Source organism: Phocoena sinus, chromosome 2 (genome assembly GCF_008692025.1).
Source record: "Phocoena sinus isolate mPhoSin1 chromosome 2, mPhoSin1.pri, whole genome shotgun sequence".
NCBI lineage: Eukaryota > Metazoa > Chordata > Mammalia > Artiodactyla > Phocoenidae > Phocoena > Phocoena sinus.
The window spans coordinates 57642508-57660262 of record NC_045764.1 but is presented as its reverse complement, the minus strand read 5'-3'; the positions used below and the strand labels follow the sequence as shown (position 1 = coordinate 57660262).

Below are 17755 nucleotides of genomic sequence, written 5' to 3'. Positions count from 1 at the left end.
TCCATACCTGTTGCCTTTGGCATGCACTCCTAGGGCAAAATAAAAATACAATATACACAAAGTAAAAAAGAGTTAGATAGATTATTTCCAACACTCAGCCCAAAAATTAGACTTCCTGATGTACAAAGAGCTTACATAGTTGATAAAGAACAACAATCATAATTATAAACTGGTACAGCCACTATGGAAAGCAGTATGGATGTTCCTCAAAAAATTAAAAATAGAACTACCATATGACCCAGAAATTCCACTTCTGGGAATATATCCCAAAGAAATGAAAACATTATGCTGAAGAGATATATGCACCCCCATGTTCACAGCATCATTATACACAATAGCCAAGACATGGAAATAACTAAGTGTCCAAAGAAGTTGTTAGTTGTGTATACACACACACACACACACACACACACACACACATCCTCACAATATATACAATGGAATTTTATTCAGCCATAAGAAAGAAAGAAATTCTGCCAATTGGGACAACACAGAAGGACCTTAGGACCTTGAGGGCATTATGCTAAGTGAAATAACCCAGATGGAGAAAGACAAATACTGTATGATCTCACTTATATGTAGAATCTAAAAAACAAACAAACAAAGAAACCCAAACAAACTCATAGAAAAAGCGATTAGATTTGTGGTTTCCGGAGTTGGGGGTGATGGGTGGGAGGATTAGGGAAAGGTGGTTAGAAGGTACAAACTTTTGGTTACAAGATAAATAATTACTGAGGTTGTAATGTATGATATATTTGAAAGTTGTTGAGAGTAGATCCTAAGAGTTCTCGCCACAAGGATGATATTTTTATCTGTGTGAGGTGCTGAATGTTAACTAAATTAATTGTGGTAATCATTTCACAATATATATAAGTCAAATCATTACGATGCACACCTGAAACTTATACAGTGTTGTATGTCAATTATATCTCAATAAAACTGAAGGAAGAAAAGAACAACAGTCATAGAGGATAATGGGCAAAACCCATTCTTGTAAAAGAGGGATTGGGGACAGCTGATGAGAGTATGAAAGAATACACCACCTAACACACCTCACAAGCAATCAAGGAAATGCAAAACAAAACACAATACTTTTGTTTACTAATCTGATGAGATTTGCAAAACAATAACAACAAAAAACTCTAATTTCCAGTGGTGATGAAGATGTGCATCTCACACATTACTGGTGGGAGTGTAAATTGTAAAAGAATGTGCCAGCATAGGCTAAACATTAAAATGCACACATCCCTTGAATGACACTATTAAGATATTATCTTACAAAAGTAAAGAGTTCTAGTACAGAAAAAAAAGCTGTATATAAAAGGCTCTCCCCATCCTGTGCCCCCAGCATCATTTGTGATAGCAAAATTCTGATCAAAAATAAAGGATGTATAGTTATCCCTATAAAATCCTTTGTTTACTTCTTTGATCTAATTAACATGGGGAGATAGGGTTTAAAATGAGAAAGCATGCAAATGAAACAGGACCTCAGATGAAGACATGTGACCCTCATACTTGCTGCAAGGTATTGGTGAGTGAGTGAAGTCTTCAGTCTCAGGACAACACAAGGTATGGATTAGAACAATATGGCTCCTCTCAAGCACACCCAGCTTGTAAGAATGGAATAAAATAATTTAACAAGGTGAATCTCTAGTTCCAGGACAAGATAGAGTAGAAAAAAAAAACCTGGTGGTGAAAAAGTATTTGAAGAAATAGTGTCTGAAAATTTCCCCAATTTGGCAAAAGACATAAATCTGCAGATTTAAGAAGTTGAGCAAACCTGAAACATTATAAATCCAAAGAAATCTATGCCAAACACAAAATAATCAAATTCCTGAAAATTAAAGACAAAGAAAAAACCTTGAAAGCAGAGTAAGAGAAATGACATCTTACCTATAGGGGAGTATAATTCAAGTGAATGGATTTCTCATCTGAAACCATAAAGACAAGAAGCAAGTGGAATAACATTTTTCAAGTGCTGAAAGAAAAGAACAGTGAACCCAGAATTCTATATCAGTAAATGTATCCATCAAGAATGAAGGGAGAATTAGGGCATTATCAGAGGAAGGAAATCTAAGAGAATTTGTCACTAGCAGACCTACCTTAAAAGAATGGCTAAGAAAGTTCTTAAAATGGGAAGAAATGATAAAAGAAGGGATCTCAGAACATCAGGAATGGAGGAAAAAACACTGGAAAAAACAAAAATTTGAGTGATATATGAAATTTTTCTTCTCCTTTTCTAAATTATTTTTGATAGTTAAAGCAAAAATTATAACACTGCTTGATGTACTTCTCAAAGTTCTATATAGAGGAAATATTTTAAATAATTATAAATAGGAGACAGTAAAGGGACTTAAACGGTGGTAAAGTATCTACATTTCATTCAAGCTGGTAAAATATCAACACTAGTAGACTGTGGTAAGTTATGTATACATAATGCAACACCTAGAGAAACCACTAAAATTCAAATAATTGGACTTATACAGAAGGTGTTCTCTAATCACAATGGAATCAAAATTGGAAGTCAATAATAGAAAGATAAAAGGAAAATATCCAAACACTTGGAAAACTGAACAACACACTTGTAAATAATCCATGGGTCAAAGAGGAAGTCTGAAGAGTAGTTTTAAAAAAATGAATTAAAAGAACGCTAAAATACAACATATCAAAATTTGTAAGACACAGCTAACACACTGCTGAGAGGGAAATTTACAGCACTAAATGCTTACATTAGAAAAGAGTAAAAATCTCCACTTAATAATCTAAGCTCTTGGTTTATGAAACTAACAAAATAAACCCACAGCCAGCAAAAGGAAGAAAATAATAAATATAATAGAAGTCAATGGAATTGAAAAGAGCACAACAATAGAGAGAAATCAATGAAACAAAAAGCTGGTTCTTTGAAAATATCAATAAAATTGGCAAGACTCTAGCAAGACTGACAAAAAAAAGAAGACATAAATTACCTATAACAAGAATGAAATGAAATATTGCTACAGATTCTCAGACACCAAAAGCATAATAAGGGGATATTAAAAACAACTCTATACACATAAACTTGGTCACTTAGATGAAATGGACCAATTATTTGAAAAGCACAAGCTACCACAACTTACTCAAAATGAAGGAGATAATTTGAATATTCCTATAACTATTAAATAAATTTCATTTGTAATTTCAAATCTCCCCAAAGAGAAATCTCCAGGCTCACTTTGTTCCTGAAGAAGTTTAAAGGTTACTACCACACATTTAAAGAAGAATTAATACCAATTCTACACAATATTGAGTATAGTTCCCCGTGCTATACAATAGGTCCTTGTTGGTTATCTATTTTACATGTAGTGGTGTGCACATGTTAATCCCAAACTCCTAATTTATCCCATAATTAAAATAAAAAAATAAAATAACTAATAAATAAAAGAGAAAATGAAATAATAATAAAATGATAACCAAATTTGCCATTTTAACTGTTTTTAAGCTTACAATTCAGTAACATTAAAAAAAATATGAAATACTTCACAAATTTGCATGTCATCTTTGCACAGGGCCCATGGTAATTTTCTCTGAATCGCTCCAATTTTAGTGCTACTAAAGTGAGTGCTGGCCAACTGACTTTTGATAAAGGTGAAAAGGTAATTCAATGGAGGAAGGAGAGTCTTTTCAAAAAATGGATATGTTTGCAAATTGGATATCCATCAGCAAAAAGACAACAAAATAAGCAAAAACCCCTCAACCTCACATTTTATGCAAAAATTAAGTCAATGGAGCATAGATTTATATGTAAAACAAACCTATAAAATCTTTAGAAGACATAGGAGAAAAATCATTGGGACCTGGGGCTTGGCAACATCAAAAGCAAAATCAATAAATTGGACTTCATCAAAATTTAACCCTTTTTGGTCTGAGAAAGACCCTTAATATTAAGAAGATAAAATGACAAGCTACAGAGAAAATACTGGGAGAAAATACTTGTAAACCACATACCTGACAAAAGACTCATATCTAGAATATATAAAGAACTCTCATAATTCAACACTATAAGAAAAACATTACAGTTGGAGCATGGGCTAAAGCCCTGAAGAGACTAGATATAAAGAAAGGCTCCAAAGAAGACGAACAGATGGCCAAAAAGCACATGAATAGATGCTCAATACTGCTAATTATTAGAGGAATGCAAATCAAAACTACAATGAGGTATCACTTCACAGTAGTCAGAATGGCCATCATCAAAAAGTCTACAAACAATAAATGCCAGAGAGGGTGTGGAAAAAAGGGAATCCTCCTACACTGTTGGTGGGAATGTAAAGTAGTACAGCCACTATGGAGAACAGTATGGAGGTTCCTTAAAAAACTAAAAATAGAGCTACCATATGACCCAGCAATCCCACTCCTGGGCATATATCCGGAGAAAACCATAATTTGAAAAGATACACGCACCCCAGTGTTCACTGTGGCACTATTTACAATAGCCAAGACATGGAAGCAACCTAAATGTCCATTGACAGATGAATGGATAAAGGAGAGGTGGTACATATATACAATGGAATATTGCTCAGCCATTAAGAAGAATGAAATAATGCCACTTGCAGCAACATGGATGGACCTAGAGATTATCATACTAAGTGAAGTAAGTCAGACACAGAAAGACAAATATCTATATCACTTATATGTGGAATCTAAAATATGACAAAAATGAACTTATTTACAAAACAGAAACAGACTTAGAAAACAAATGTATGGTTACCAAATGGGAAGTGGGCGGGCGGGGAGGGATAAATTAGGAGTTTGGGATTAACATAGCCACACTATTATACATAAAATAACTAACAAGGACCTACTGTAGAGCACAGGGAACTCTACTCAATATTCTGTAATAACCTATATGGGACAAGAATCCAAAAAAAAACAATGGATATATGTATAACTGAATCACTTTGCTATACACCTGAAACTAACACAACATTGGAAACCAGCTATACTCCAATACAAAATAAAAATTAAATTGAAAGAGCCAACAATTAGAGCTAATTAATGAAAAAATAAAAAAGTAAAATAAAGGCTTTTATGTTTAGAACCATCACTGCTACTGCAGCCAGTATGTAAATGGGGCTCAAGATGATTAAACAGCAACACCCAGGCCCTGTGCCCAGAGAGGTTTGTGGGTGTAATCCAGAGAAGACCACAGAGAGGGACACCCAAAAGGGACCAAGGTCAAGGTGTGCAGACATGGGACCTTCCCTGTTGCTGAACAGAGAGGGGAAGGGATTCAAACCAACCTTTCAGCACTGCCTGCACCAGGGCATCACCAATAGGGACAGAAGGAGTCAGCCGTGCCTACTTGAAGCACTTAAATTTGAACTTGAGCCTATCTTTGCAGTTATGGCATCTGCTCCAGAGGACTGCTGGGTGGAGTGGACAGGCTGTCCTTGGAGGTTCTCAGTGCCCAAATCACGGGTTCCACAATGCCTTTTAAGTGAGTTTCCTATGGTAGTGCAGTGCCAGGCAGGGTTAAGCTGCCAGGAGCTCCTCTGGAGACGTGTGACATACAGGAGAGGGCCAGCGGGTGGCCAACACTCCAGTACAGAAGGGTGTAGCCAGCAGGGCAGAGGTACCCCACCCCAGCGATTCCATCTCCTTTGGGAAGGAGGGGTCACCATGATCACGGGACCACATGTCCGGTCAGTACTGCACTTCTCCCGAAACCAAGCAGGACCCGTTGGGGCTCCTGGGCACAAAAGCCTTTCGGTGTCCCCCATTTCTTGATTACAGGAAATAGGCTTCATTCAGCCTCCATGACCTTCTCTGAGTTCCAAGAGGCAGGTTCAAACAGTTGCTAATCAGGGAAGGGAGGGGATGCAGAGACAAGGGAGTATCAATCGAGAAACAATAGTGCAGCCTTGGGGTAGGGTCCTGGTTTCCCCTCAAGGGATATACATAACAATATCTTTGAGCTGTTTTGCAGATACTGAAACCCCCACCAGCTGGAAGTTAACTATATGCTGCCCACAAACACATAGACACCAGACTGGTTGGAACCAGAAGGTTGATTTCCCCACCAACCAATCAGAAGAATGTCCAAGAGCTGATCACGCCCTCTTTGAACCATTACTATAAAACTTCTCACTACCCCCTCCAGGTCAGGACACACAGTTTTGAGGGCATTAGCCCTCTGTGGCCCCCTTTGCCTGGCAAAGCAATAAAGCTATTATTTTCTACTCCACCCAAAACTCTGTCTCCAAGATTTAATTTGGTGTTGGGGTACAGAGGCTGGATTTGGCTTCACTCCCACCACCCCTAAATGAACTGGCACTGCAAAGGAGTTGCATTTGTGGATGAACCATCTTTTATTACCTATATTTGATGCTCTGGCAACTTGGGGCCTTGCTGATCCTGGAGAAACAGCCTCTCCCAGGGCCAATTCCTAGAGATGGTAAAGAACCCATCCTCAAAAATGTCCCTTCCTATACAAACCAACCAATTCAGAGCCCACATCCCCAGCTACAGACTCTGCTGGGGTTTCACACTCCAGGCCACTGTCCCTGCTGCCCTAATCACCCCAGGGCCAGGAACCCGATAACTAGGGACACCCCCTAGGGCCCCGAACCTACTGAAACTATTCAGACCAGCCAATCCTAAGCCTGCTTACCCTGCCTGGCCTGGTCCTTCCCATGGAAACCACAGTAATGGCTCTTGCCCACATTTTCTCCTTACTCCCTCTGCCTTCTGACTTCCTGGTGCTTCCCCCTGTGGCCCCCTGTGGTGTGGCGTGCCCCCTCCTCCAGGTAACTCTGAGTCACAAACTATCTTTCCAATGGCAGTCATCTGCTGATCTGTTGCTTTACTATGCCTCAAATTATCTATTAATTCACTATATTTTAAAGTATTGGATTGGCCAAGAAGTCCATTTGGGTTTTTCCATAAGATCTTAGGAAAAACCCAAACAAACTTCTTGGCCAACCCAATCATTTGTCCTTGAGGTTATGACTGTCAAACTTCACATACTCAACCTCCCTTTCTATACCATGTGGCTCCATTCTTCACAACAAGACTTTTGGGTTGCTTCATCAAATCCTGAGTTAAAGGGGACCCTTCAGAATACTGAGAGAGATGGAACCAACTCCCAGCTTGGTTTACAGAGTGTGAAGGAAGTCAGCAGCCTGTCCCAGGGAATGAAGCCCACATGCAGGGTGAGACCCCGGGCACCGCAGCAACAGGGGTGGTTAAGCGAGGTGTGAAAGGAAAAATGTTGCCTGCCATATCAGGAAACAGAGGATGTTGCAGCCATCAAGCCATCACATTACAGCCTCCCCAGGGTTGTGAGCCCTGAGGGAACTTAGGATGGAAACAGGATGCCTGACATCAAGCAGTCAGTCACTGCAGCCACCCCTGATGGTGCACCCTGAGGGGACTCAGGATGAGAAAACACAGGATACTGGCCCCAGGGAGCTGAGGTGCAGATCAAAGGAATGATTTCAGTGAGCCCAGACTCTTGCATCTTCCCATACACAGAAAAGCACTGAATTCCTTAACTTGAGATGTCTGCTTTTCTTTAATTAACAGTAATCTTCTGATGTTCTGACCACCTGGTCTTTGTTGCAAGAACTCCTATATGTCCTGGCTCCTCCCTTCCCTCTTCAGAGCCATCCCTCAGAGCTACCTGAGAGGAGGCCTCCCAGGCTTTAGTCCTCAGTTCTGTTCACCAAATAAAACATAATTCTCAACTTTTAGCTTGTGCATTTCTTTTTTCCAGTCAACAGAGGTCTAGGTCTGAGTCTGGGGGCACCGAGTTTCTTCCCATTCTGATTGTAGTTTAGTCAAGGGCACACACAGGAGGGGAGTGTTACTGTGACCAAAACAGAACGAGAAAGGGCAGTGAGGGAATGAGCCTTATGCTAAACCTTGTTAATTGATTGGTTTGTGAGCTGATGAAAGCTTGATTTCCCAAACCAGTAATGGGAAGCATTCCAACCTAAAAAGGTGTGAAGGATGAAGAAGGCAGATTATCCAGCAGGCCCTGGACTTAAAGGGGAAGTGAAGTGGGCGGCAGGCTCTCAGTTACTACATCAGGGTGTAGCCCAGAGTGATGTCATTGCTTTCCCTCCACTCCCATGGAGCAGCTCCCCAGGGCAGCAGCCAGTGCTTCTGGCTATAATATGTTGGGTCCCAGCACCTCACTTTTTTCCCTGTGCTTTAAACCACATCACCTGGTCCTAAATCCCTGCTCAAAATTGTTTTCCTTCCTTTCTTTCCCTCTCTCTCTTGCCTTACCTTAATTCTTTATTTCTTTCTATTTTATTTATTTATTTTATTTTTTATTGAAGTATATAGTTGATTTACAATATCAACTATAGTTGATAGTATAGTATCGTTGTTAGTATTGGGTACACAGCACAGCAGTTCAGTTATATATACATATAAATTGGGTGGACCAAAAAGTGCCTTTGGTTTTTTAAGTAAAAATAAAAGACACATTTTTCATTTTCACGGAGAACTTTATTGAACAACGTATTCACCCTTTTGTTCCACTACCTTCTCCCATTTTCCAGGCAGCCTCATTATTCCATCTTCCCCAAACTTTTTATCTTTTTGAGCAAAAAACTGTTCCAGGTGCCTTTTACAGTCTTCCAGGGAATTGAAATTTTTTTCCATTAAGAGAATTTTATAAAGACTGAAATAAAATGGAAATCTGAAGGTGCAATGTCTGGTGAATAAGGTGGATGAATCAGAACTTCCCAGCCAAGCTGTAACAGTTTTTGCCAGGTCATCAAAGAAACATGTGGTCTTGTGTTATCCTGATGGAAGATTATGGGTTTTCTATTGACTAATCCTGGATGCTTTTTGTCGAGTGCTGCTTTCAGTTGGTCTAACTGGGAGCAGTACTTGTTGGAATTAATGGTTTGGTTTTCCAGAAGGAGCTCATAATAGAGGACTCCCTTCCAATCCCACCACATACACAACATCACCTTCTTTGGATGAAGACCAGCCTTTGGTGTGGTTGGTGGTGGTTCATTTCGCTTGCCCCATGATCTCTTCCGTTACACATTATTGTACAGTGTCAACTTTTCATCGCCCATCACAATTTGTTTTAAAACCGAAATGTTTTCATTATGTTTCAGTAGAGAATTGCATGTGGAAATATGGTTAAGAAGGATTTTTTCGTCTAACTTACGTGGAACCCAAACATTAAAGCGATTCACATAACTAAGCTGGTGCAAATGATTTTCAACATTTGATTTGGATATTTTGAGTATGTTGGCTATCTCCCACGTGGTATAACATTGATTATTCTCAATTATTGTTTTGATTTGATCACTATCAACTGGTCTACCCAACCGTGGAGCACTGTCCAGTGAGAAATCTCCAGTACAAAACTTCGCAAACCACTTTTGACATGTTCGATCAGTCACAGCACCTTCTCCATATGCTGCACAAATCTTTTTGTGCATTTCAGTTGTGTTTTTACCTTTCTTGAAATAATAAAGCATAATATGCTGAAAATGTTGCTTTTTCCTTCCATCTTCAATATTAAAATGTCTACACAAAAATTCATCAATTTTGATTTTTTTTAAATGCACGCTGATATGACAGCTGTCACATGTAATCTAACAAAATTGTTTTGAATGAAGTTAAAGATAACTAAGTGCTACTAGAGCCATCTTCTGGAAGAAACCAAATTTGGTCCTCCCAATATATATATACTGCTTTTTAGATTATTTTCCCTTAGAGGTTATTACAAAATATTGACTATAGTTTCCTATGCTATACAGTAGGTCCTTGTTGGTTACCTATTTTATATGGAGTAGTGTGTATATGTTAATCCCAACCTCCTAATTTATCCCTACCTCCACCCCCCCTTTCCCCTCTGGTAACCATAAATTTGTTTTCTATGTCTGTGAGTTTCTCTTTCATAGATAAGTTCAGCTGTGTCATATTTTAGATTCCACATATAAGTGATATCACATGATATTTGTCTTTCTCTGACTTATTTCACTTAGTATGATAATCTCTAGGTCCATCCATGTTGCTGCAAATGGCATTACTTCATTCTTTTTTATGGCTGAGTAATTCCATTGTATATATGTATGTGTGTGTGTGTGTGTGTATATATATATATATATATATATATATATATATATATATATATATACCACATCTTCTTCATCTATTCATCTGTCAATGGACATTTAGGTTGCTTCCATGTCCTGACTATTGTAAACAGTGCTGCAGTGAACTATGAATGTATCTTTTAAAATTAGAGTTTTCTCTGGACATATGCCCAGGAGTTGGATTGCAGGATCATATGGTAGCTCTATTTTTAGTTTTTAAAGGAACTTCCATACTGTTCCCCTTACCTTAATTCTTATCACCACTCTCCATAATTCTTTAAACCTCACTTGATATAAATCACCGTGAAGCCACCTGACTCTCCAGGGGGAATAAATTCTAAATTGCACGATGATATCTGTAAAACCTTCAGAGTCTTGAAAAAGGGGAAAGAACAAACTCAAGAATGAGAAATGCTTTACCTCCTTAATGCCTCTTAGAGCAAGATATTTTGCTCCCTAGCAAACATACAAAATGCCCCTGGTTTTAAGTTTGAGAGCTGATCCCATGGTTTGCACTGAGGTTCCAGGAACATAATGCACATTTGAGATAACTAGAAATAAAGGATAAATAATGCATTTTGTTTGTGTCATCTCCGATTAAGATGCGCCACTTGCATTCTTTAAGGCTCTCCCTGTGGGTAAGTTGTGAGTGGCTGGGAATTCACATACCAGGACAGCGGCCTGAAAGAGGATTTTTCCTCCCTCCCTCAGCAGCTGGTTACTGTTTCTCTATCCACTTCTTTGGCAAAGGTTGCTTGAGCGCCTACAAATGCAAGCAACTGTGCAGCAAAGAGCACAGCTCTGCCCCAGGGCACAAGGTGGGGTCCTGCCCTGAAGGCTCTTGTGGGTTTACAGGAGGCTCGTGCCACGCAGGTGTGACAGGCCCTGTACTCAGGCACCTTGGCCTCAGGCAGTGCTGATTAGGGAGCTAGCTACCTGCCCAGGTAAACACTCCAGGAAACTGAATGAGCACGACTTGGGGGATATAATCAAAATACAACTTAATTCTTACCTCCGTCTGACCTCTTTAAATATATTCAGTTGGGGGAACTCAGAAGGGGCATTCCTTCCACTGGGTGAGAAACTGGCTATCCCCTCACCCCCTGATTTACAAACACAACCTGAATCACAAATGGACTGTCCTCTGTTCTCCTGGTGTTAATCTCTCAGGATGCATTTAAGGTCAGCCTTCCCCTCTGGCCCATGGTTGGGGCTCCCACCTGCTGTTAAGGGGCCAGGCCTGGCATCTTTTGCTGTTTAGAGGCAGAAGGAGGGTACTGCACACCCTATCCTGTGCCCCAGGCCTGGCAGATGTTGAAGGCTCACTTGCCCTTGTGGGCGTTTTTATTTGCTCCTCGGAGATTCCCAACATGGGGTCACCTGCAGTTTTCTTGACCTAAGTCGCCACATGCCTGCTCTAATGGTAGCGTGTAGCAACTTCAGCTTTCTTAGGAATCTGACGAACATCTCTGGTTTCTTGTTGTTGGGGTGCTTCCGCCCCTCCAAGTGGCCCCAATAAAAGGGCCCAGTGCGACCAACACAGCCTCCAGGAAGGTGGGTTGATCTCTTTCCTCACCCCATAGATGCCCAGGTGAGGCCCGGACCCTGGTCCACTCTGCTGCCAACCAAGAGATGGCCCCTTGTTCTCCAGTGTCCCCACTGATCTTCAGCCTAAGGGCCTTGAGTGAGAGGCAGGCACTTCCTCATTCCCCCATTAGACAAAGGGGCTGACACCTGCATTCTAATGGCCTTTGCAAACACTTCCCGTCACAGAACCCCTTCTCCCACACCTGATTCCTTCCTTGGATCCCTGATCAGCCTGAGAAGTCCAAAAACCAAGGGAGTGATTCTAGCTCATTTCCTTCCCAGCTTGTGAACCTTGGCCCGGCGCCTCACTTTGGGATGCAGTAGCTGCCACACTTCCACACCTGTGTCTAAACTTAAATATTGACATCCTGTTACAGGCGGCTTTACAAAGGAGGTCATACTTGACTGAAATGATGTAATAGAGTATTTGAGAGATTTGTTTCCACAGGAAAAGTGCTGAGTCAATGGGATGGCCATATGAGCACATGTATCTTGATCCCTATTTCACAGCATACAGAAAAACCAAGTCCACATTGATAGTATTTCTGAATGCAAAGGGCAAAACGATAAAACTTCTAGAAAGTAATATAGGACACCTTCCTAAACTTGGGATGGGCAAAGATTTCTGAAACAGGATGCCAAACTACCAACTATTTAAAAAAAGTGATAAAACAGATACATAACATTAAGAACTTCTTTTTGCTCAAAAACATTATTAAGAGGGTAAAAAGGCAAACTACACAGAGAGAAAAGATCATTGAAGTCCATATAATCAAGAAAGGGCTGGTATTCAGAAAATATACAGAAGAAGTTAATAAGAAATAGTTAAATGCAATAGAAAAATGAAAAGATACCTGAACATACACTTTACAAGAGGACATCTGAATGGCCAAGAATCAATGACAATTTGCTCAACCTCATTAGTTATCAGATAAATTAAAATTGCAATTAGATACCACTGGTTGACTAAAATTAGTAAAACAGAAAATACCATTGATGAAGATGTGAAGCAACTGGAGCCCTCCTATGGGGCTGATGAGAGTGTAATTGGTTCAACAACTTTGGAAAATTACTTAGCAGTGAGACAGGAGGAAAAGGGGCAGGACACAAACACTAGATAATGAACAAGGGGCACAGCTGTTGGGATGTGATAGGCTGGAACCAGCTGAAACCAAGGTGTCTTTGAGAAGAGTCCAGCCATTGACCTTTAGCTCCTTATACCTTCAATGTAATACTAAAAATCACTCCCCCTTAAAGCCATGACAGTTCCGAGGAGGACCATAAAAGGCAAAAACTAGGCAGTGGCTCAACTCCTGGGAAATCCCCACCCTACCCCAAAATAGCAAGAATATTCCTCCCACTTGTTAGCCTATGAAATTACTTAACCCATAAAAACCTACAACCCCATGCCCTGGGGCCACTCTCACTTTCTGAGACAGTCTGCATTCTGCCTATGGAGTGTGTATCTCTATAAATCAACTTGCTTTCCCTTTGCTCTGGCTCACTCTTTCCTGCGTGAAGCCAAGAACTTGGTGGTCATAAGGACTCCTGCAGGTCTCAGGATGTGACATCTCCCTCTCCTGCAACAGCAGGATCTACCAAAAGCTGATCATTCGTATACAATATATATACATACTGTATATCATACATATACAGTATGACCAGCAATTTCAGACCTTGGTATATTTCCAACAAAGATGTATACATGTATACCAAAACATAGGGAAGGTATTTCCACAGCAGCATTACTCATAGAGAACTAGAAGCAACCCCAATGATAAACGATGGTAGAATGGGTACATGGGTGTATATTCACACATGGACAAATAGCATGTTAGCAGCAGAGTATGAACGAATGACCCAGTGGTACACACAACAGACATACTATTTGACTCATCACATGAAGTTTAAAAATAAGCAAAAATAATCTACAGGTTAGAGGTCAGGACAGTGGAGAGAGTGGGTAGAGGAAAAAGGAAGCAGGGTGAGGAAAAAACACAAGGGGGCAGAATGGCTGCAGGTAATGCTCTATTCTTTGGTCCGAGAGGTGATTATGAAGCGATATTTGCATTTTATAACTCATTCTGATGTGAGTTTTTCTGTAGGTGTATTACACTTCAATAAAGAGGATGGGCAATAAGGATCTATGGACCATAAAAGAACTCTACGTAAAGTTAATAAATAGGCTCATGAAGGGCTTCTCCAACTTTTGTCTGCACACGTTTTTGAAAAACAGCCTTACTGGCATGTAGCTGGACATTTGCTAGTATGCTATTGATCGTTTCACTCGGGTTGAATGCTTTTAATCACATCAGCAAACCAGTCGGCCCCTTCCTCCAATCCCTTCTCCACACAGCCAGAAAGAACTTGAAAAGATGAATTTATGTCATGGCTTTCTCTGCCTGAATCCTAGCAGTACTGCACTAAAATAAAACCCAAACTTTTAAGCCTTCATGGTTTCTTTTGGTTCTGCAACTTGTGGCCATGCCCACCTCTGCAGGCTCACCTGGCTCCAGGCTCTCCTAGGTCAGCACTTCAGGCTGAGCCTCCCATCCATCCCCAAACACGCGAGTTGATTTCTTCACCCCTTCTTGCACTTGTGATTGACTTTGTCAGAAGAGCTTTCACAGCGCTTCCCCTCCTCCTCCCTTTATTGCACGTGTCTGCTTCAATTTCACTCCTGCTGAGAAGACTTCTTTGACTTCCCTGTCTAAACTACCCTCCCCCTCATTTTATTGGAGGACTAATTACTTCTTCTGTAGCACGATCATAATCTGTAATAACATTGCCCATCCATCCATCCATCCATCCACCTGTCCATCTGTCCATCCATCCTGTGTATGCTCTCTCTGGAGAATTTAAGTTCTGGGAACTTGCCTGCTTTGAATCCCCAGGACCTCGCAAAGTTCAGGGCATGTAATAGCTGCTCAGTAAAAGCATGCTGAAGAAATAAATGAAAATTAAAAAGGGAACTAACCACTCAACACATTCCTCTGCTTTATATCTGAGCACTTCCCCCTTTTGTTAAAATCTAAAGTGACTCTTCCTTGAAGAATACGTAACTATTGATATTTTCATTCAACAAAATTATATTGAGTCCCTCCTAATTCAGCAGCGTGTTGCACACAGAGGGTACACTAAGACACAGACACTGCCTACGTTTTAGTGGTGGAGTGAGACTCAAATACATTATTGTGGTTCATACTGGTTTGTAAAGAAGTTACATAATTGTAAAAAAAATTATGAAAATGAAAACAATCATCTTTTTTTTTTTAGTCAGAAACTCAAAGAAACAACCAGAGAAAAAGGCTTAGAAAGGTTTACTGGTAACTATTCTGACCTACCAATTTTTTAAATATTGCTTAATTATTTCAGTAATGCAGTTTGTATTAACACCTTTATTCTGTGGTCTAAAAGGAGATCATGTTGTTGAGATGCAGTAGCAATGATACAGGATATGATGCAGGAAGTGACAGTGTCCAGGACCTTCACAGAAACGGACATGGCTGGAAGGAAGGGCTAGCAAACTTGCAAACACACCAGCATTAGCACCAGGAGAAGGTGTTGTGGGCAAGAAGGGACACATGCTCTGATGGAGCTCAAATACCTTCCTTACCGCCTCCTGATAGACAATCTCCCTGCCCCAAAACACACACATCTAGTTTCAACATAGCAGCCACAGGGATCCTGTTAAACCTAAGTTGGATCAAGTCCCCCTACCCAGGACCCTCATCCCATCTTACTCAGAGGAAAAGCCAAAGTCCTACCACACCTGGCAATGTTTTGAATGACATGGCGCTCCCCTCTGATCCCCTCTGCTTCCACACCCTGTCCCCCAGTCTCTCCCCTCCCATCCCCTCCTGGCTGTTCCCTGAAAATGCCAGCACTCACCAGCTGCAGGCCTTGCCCATCTCCCCTCTTCCTGGACATCCCGAGCCCAAGCCTCCCGGCTCCCTCCTCTCCTCCTCCAGATCTTCACAATCAGCTCTTGGTGAAGCCTTCCCAGACCTCCTTCCCTAAATGTTCACTGTGGGTCCTCACTGCTTCAAATCCCCCTTCTCTGCTTTATTTGTTCTCTGCAGCTTTGATCACATATATTGCACACATACATGTTGTATTTATTGTCTACTGCTCTCATTAAAATGTAATTTCCACGAGGACATGGAGTTTGTTTGTCTATTCATTAATACACAGTGCCTGGCACAAAACAGGTACACAATACACATTTTAAAAATCAAATTGAAATGCAATGAGTTCTATATTTCCAAGGATGTTTCTTATTTGTTCTTCAGCTCTTCTATCTAGAGGAGCAGTTTTCAGGACGTCTAGTGTATCTTATGGAAAATCTATGGCACGTTTTCTACATAGAAAGAAAAACTGGTGGCCTTAGGCTGTTCTTCACTCTTAAGTCAGTTTGGAAAACTGTCAAGGGATTGTTCATCTCTAAGCAAAGGAAATCCAACAGCATCAGGTTAGAAACAATCAGACTTATTTGTTCTTTTTTGCTTTTAAGTTTAAATGCTAAAACATTTTGTACCCAGAGACTAATTAAGAAATGTATCTGCTCCCTGTAAAGGCTTAATAAAAATGTAAATGGTAATAATATTAATGGTAGATTAATTAAACATTCTAAAACAGAGAAGGAATTTTGGAAGTGTTTAAAGTTACTGACAAGACACTTGCAGATAGGGAGTCGGGTGATTCACCCACATTTTAAAGTAAGTTCCATCTGTATCATATCCAATAAAGTCGCTATTTGTTTCTATATAATCAGTGCGTGTGGCGTATGCATGCTCACGTGTGTGTATGTGCCTGTGTGTTCTCTTGAGATAATCAGGATGCAATATGACAGTACAAAATGAGATGGTTTTACAATGGGGGAGAAAGTGCTAGAACAGTATCATTAAGTTCTGGCAAAGTCAAAGGCGATGCTGCTTCACATGCATGTTTTGTAAGAACGTGGAGCCTTTAGGCTTCGAATTCTGTCCTGTGCAAAATAAGCGGCCTCAGGCTGCTCCTTCCGCTCTGGTGTTCCTGTTCCATCAATATCCCTTTCATACTCTCCTGCCTCACAGTCTTCAGCCACCGTTAGCCTTTTACAGCATTTTTCAAGAACAAAAGTTGAAATCGATTAAAAAAACCTAACTCATTTTCTCCAGCATCATTTGGGAAAGACATTAATTACTCTGTCCAACAAACTAATGATTTTTCTATCCTTGTGATCATTACTTAGTTTCCATTTTCTACCCATACAATTAAAATTCTCCCTTAAATTAACGGAGGCCATTGAGAAGTCACAAAGCCCAGTGACAGCTGCTGTACACAGCTTGCCCGTGTCCCAAGTTGAAGGCAAACGCTCTGCCCATCAGCCTCCGCATTGACGCCGAGGCTCCCTGAGGTTAGGACCTGTGTCTTTGTCATCAGATTCCCCACTCCTAGTACAGCATCTGACTTGAAGGAGGTGCTCAGCAAAAATCTGTTGACCAGCTGACTGAGTGAATGAATAGATAACTGAGAAGAGGTGGGATCGCGTGTGTAAATGGTAGATGAAGGGAAGTTCCACCAGCACAGAGGCTGGCCTCAGCCTGTGGCAAAACCTCATGGTCCCTTGCACGGATGCTGGGCATTGAGCCCAGACGTGCCATGGGGCTGCAAAATGCCCTGCAGTCCCTCTGAGATCAACAGAGGGAGGGGAGAAAGTGCTTCACCCAGAACCACCCGACAGGAAGCGGGGGAGGGTGTGGAGGTGGAGTCTGATGGGCAGGGAGAGGGTGGCACCAAAAACACCATGAGTCGCTTCTATTTCAGCAACCCCGAAACGGCTGTGACGTTTCTGAGGCTGACATAACTCCCATTTCGAGAAAATCTGGGCTGTCCTGGGCCCCACAATGAGTATGTATCCTGTGGCTGTTACCCAAGGCTTCTTGGAGGATGTTCCTGGATTTCCTGGAACACGGGCAGCTCCTCCTGGATGTCCACTAGCTGGCCCCCAAAGTGCTCCCTGGATGGAAATTGCAGGCACGCAGACCTGCTTCTGAATGAATGCACTTTCAACTTAGCAA

General features: G+C 40.9%; 1 non-coding gene across 1 annotated transcript; it reads right to left on the bottom strand.

Annotated features, from left to right (window-relative positions):
• Window positions 1-3500: 3500 nt before the first annotated feature.
• LOC116750073 lies at window positions 3501-3604 on the bottom strand. Its single transcript, XR_004348811.1, has one exon. It is a non-coding gene; the product is annotated as a U6 spliceosomal RNA (small nuclear RNA).
• Window positions 3605-17755: the final 14151 nt, after the last annotated feature.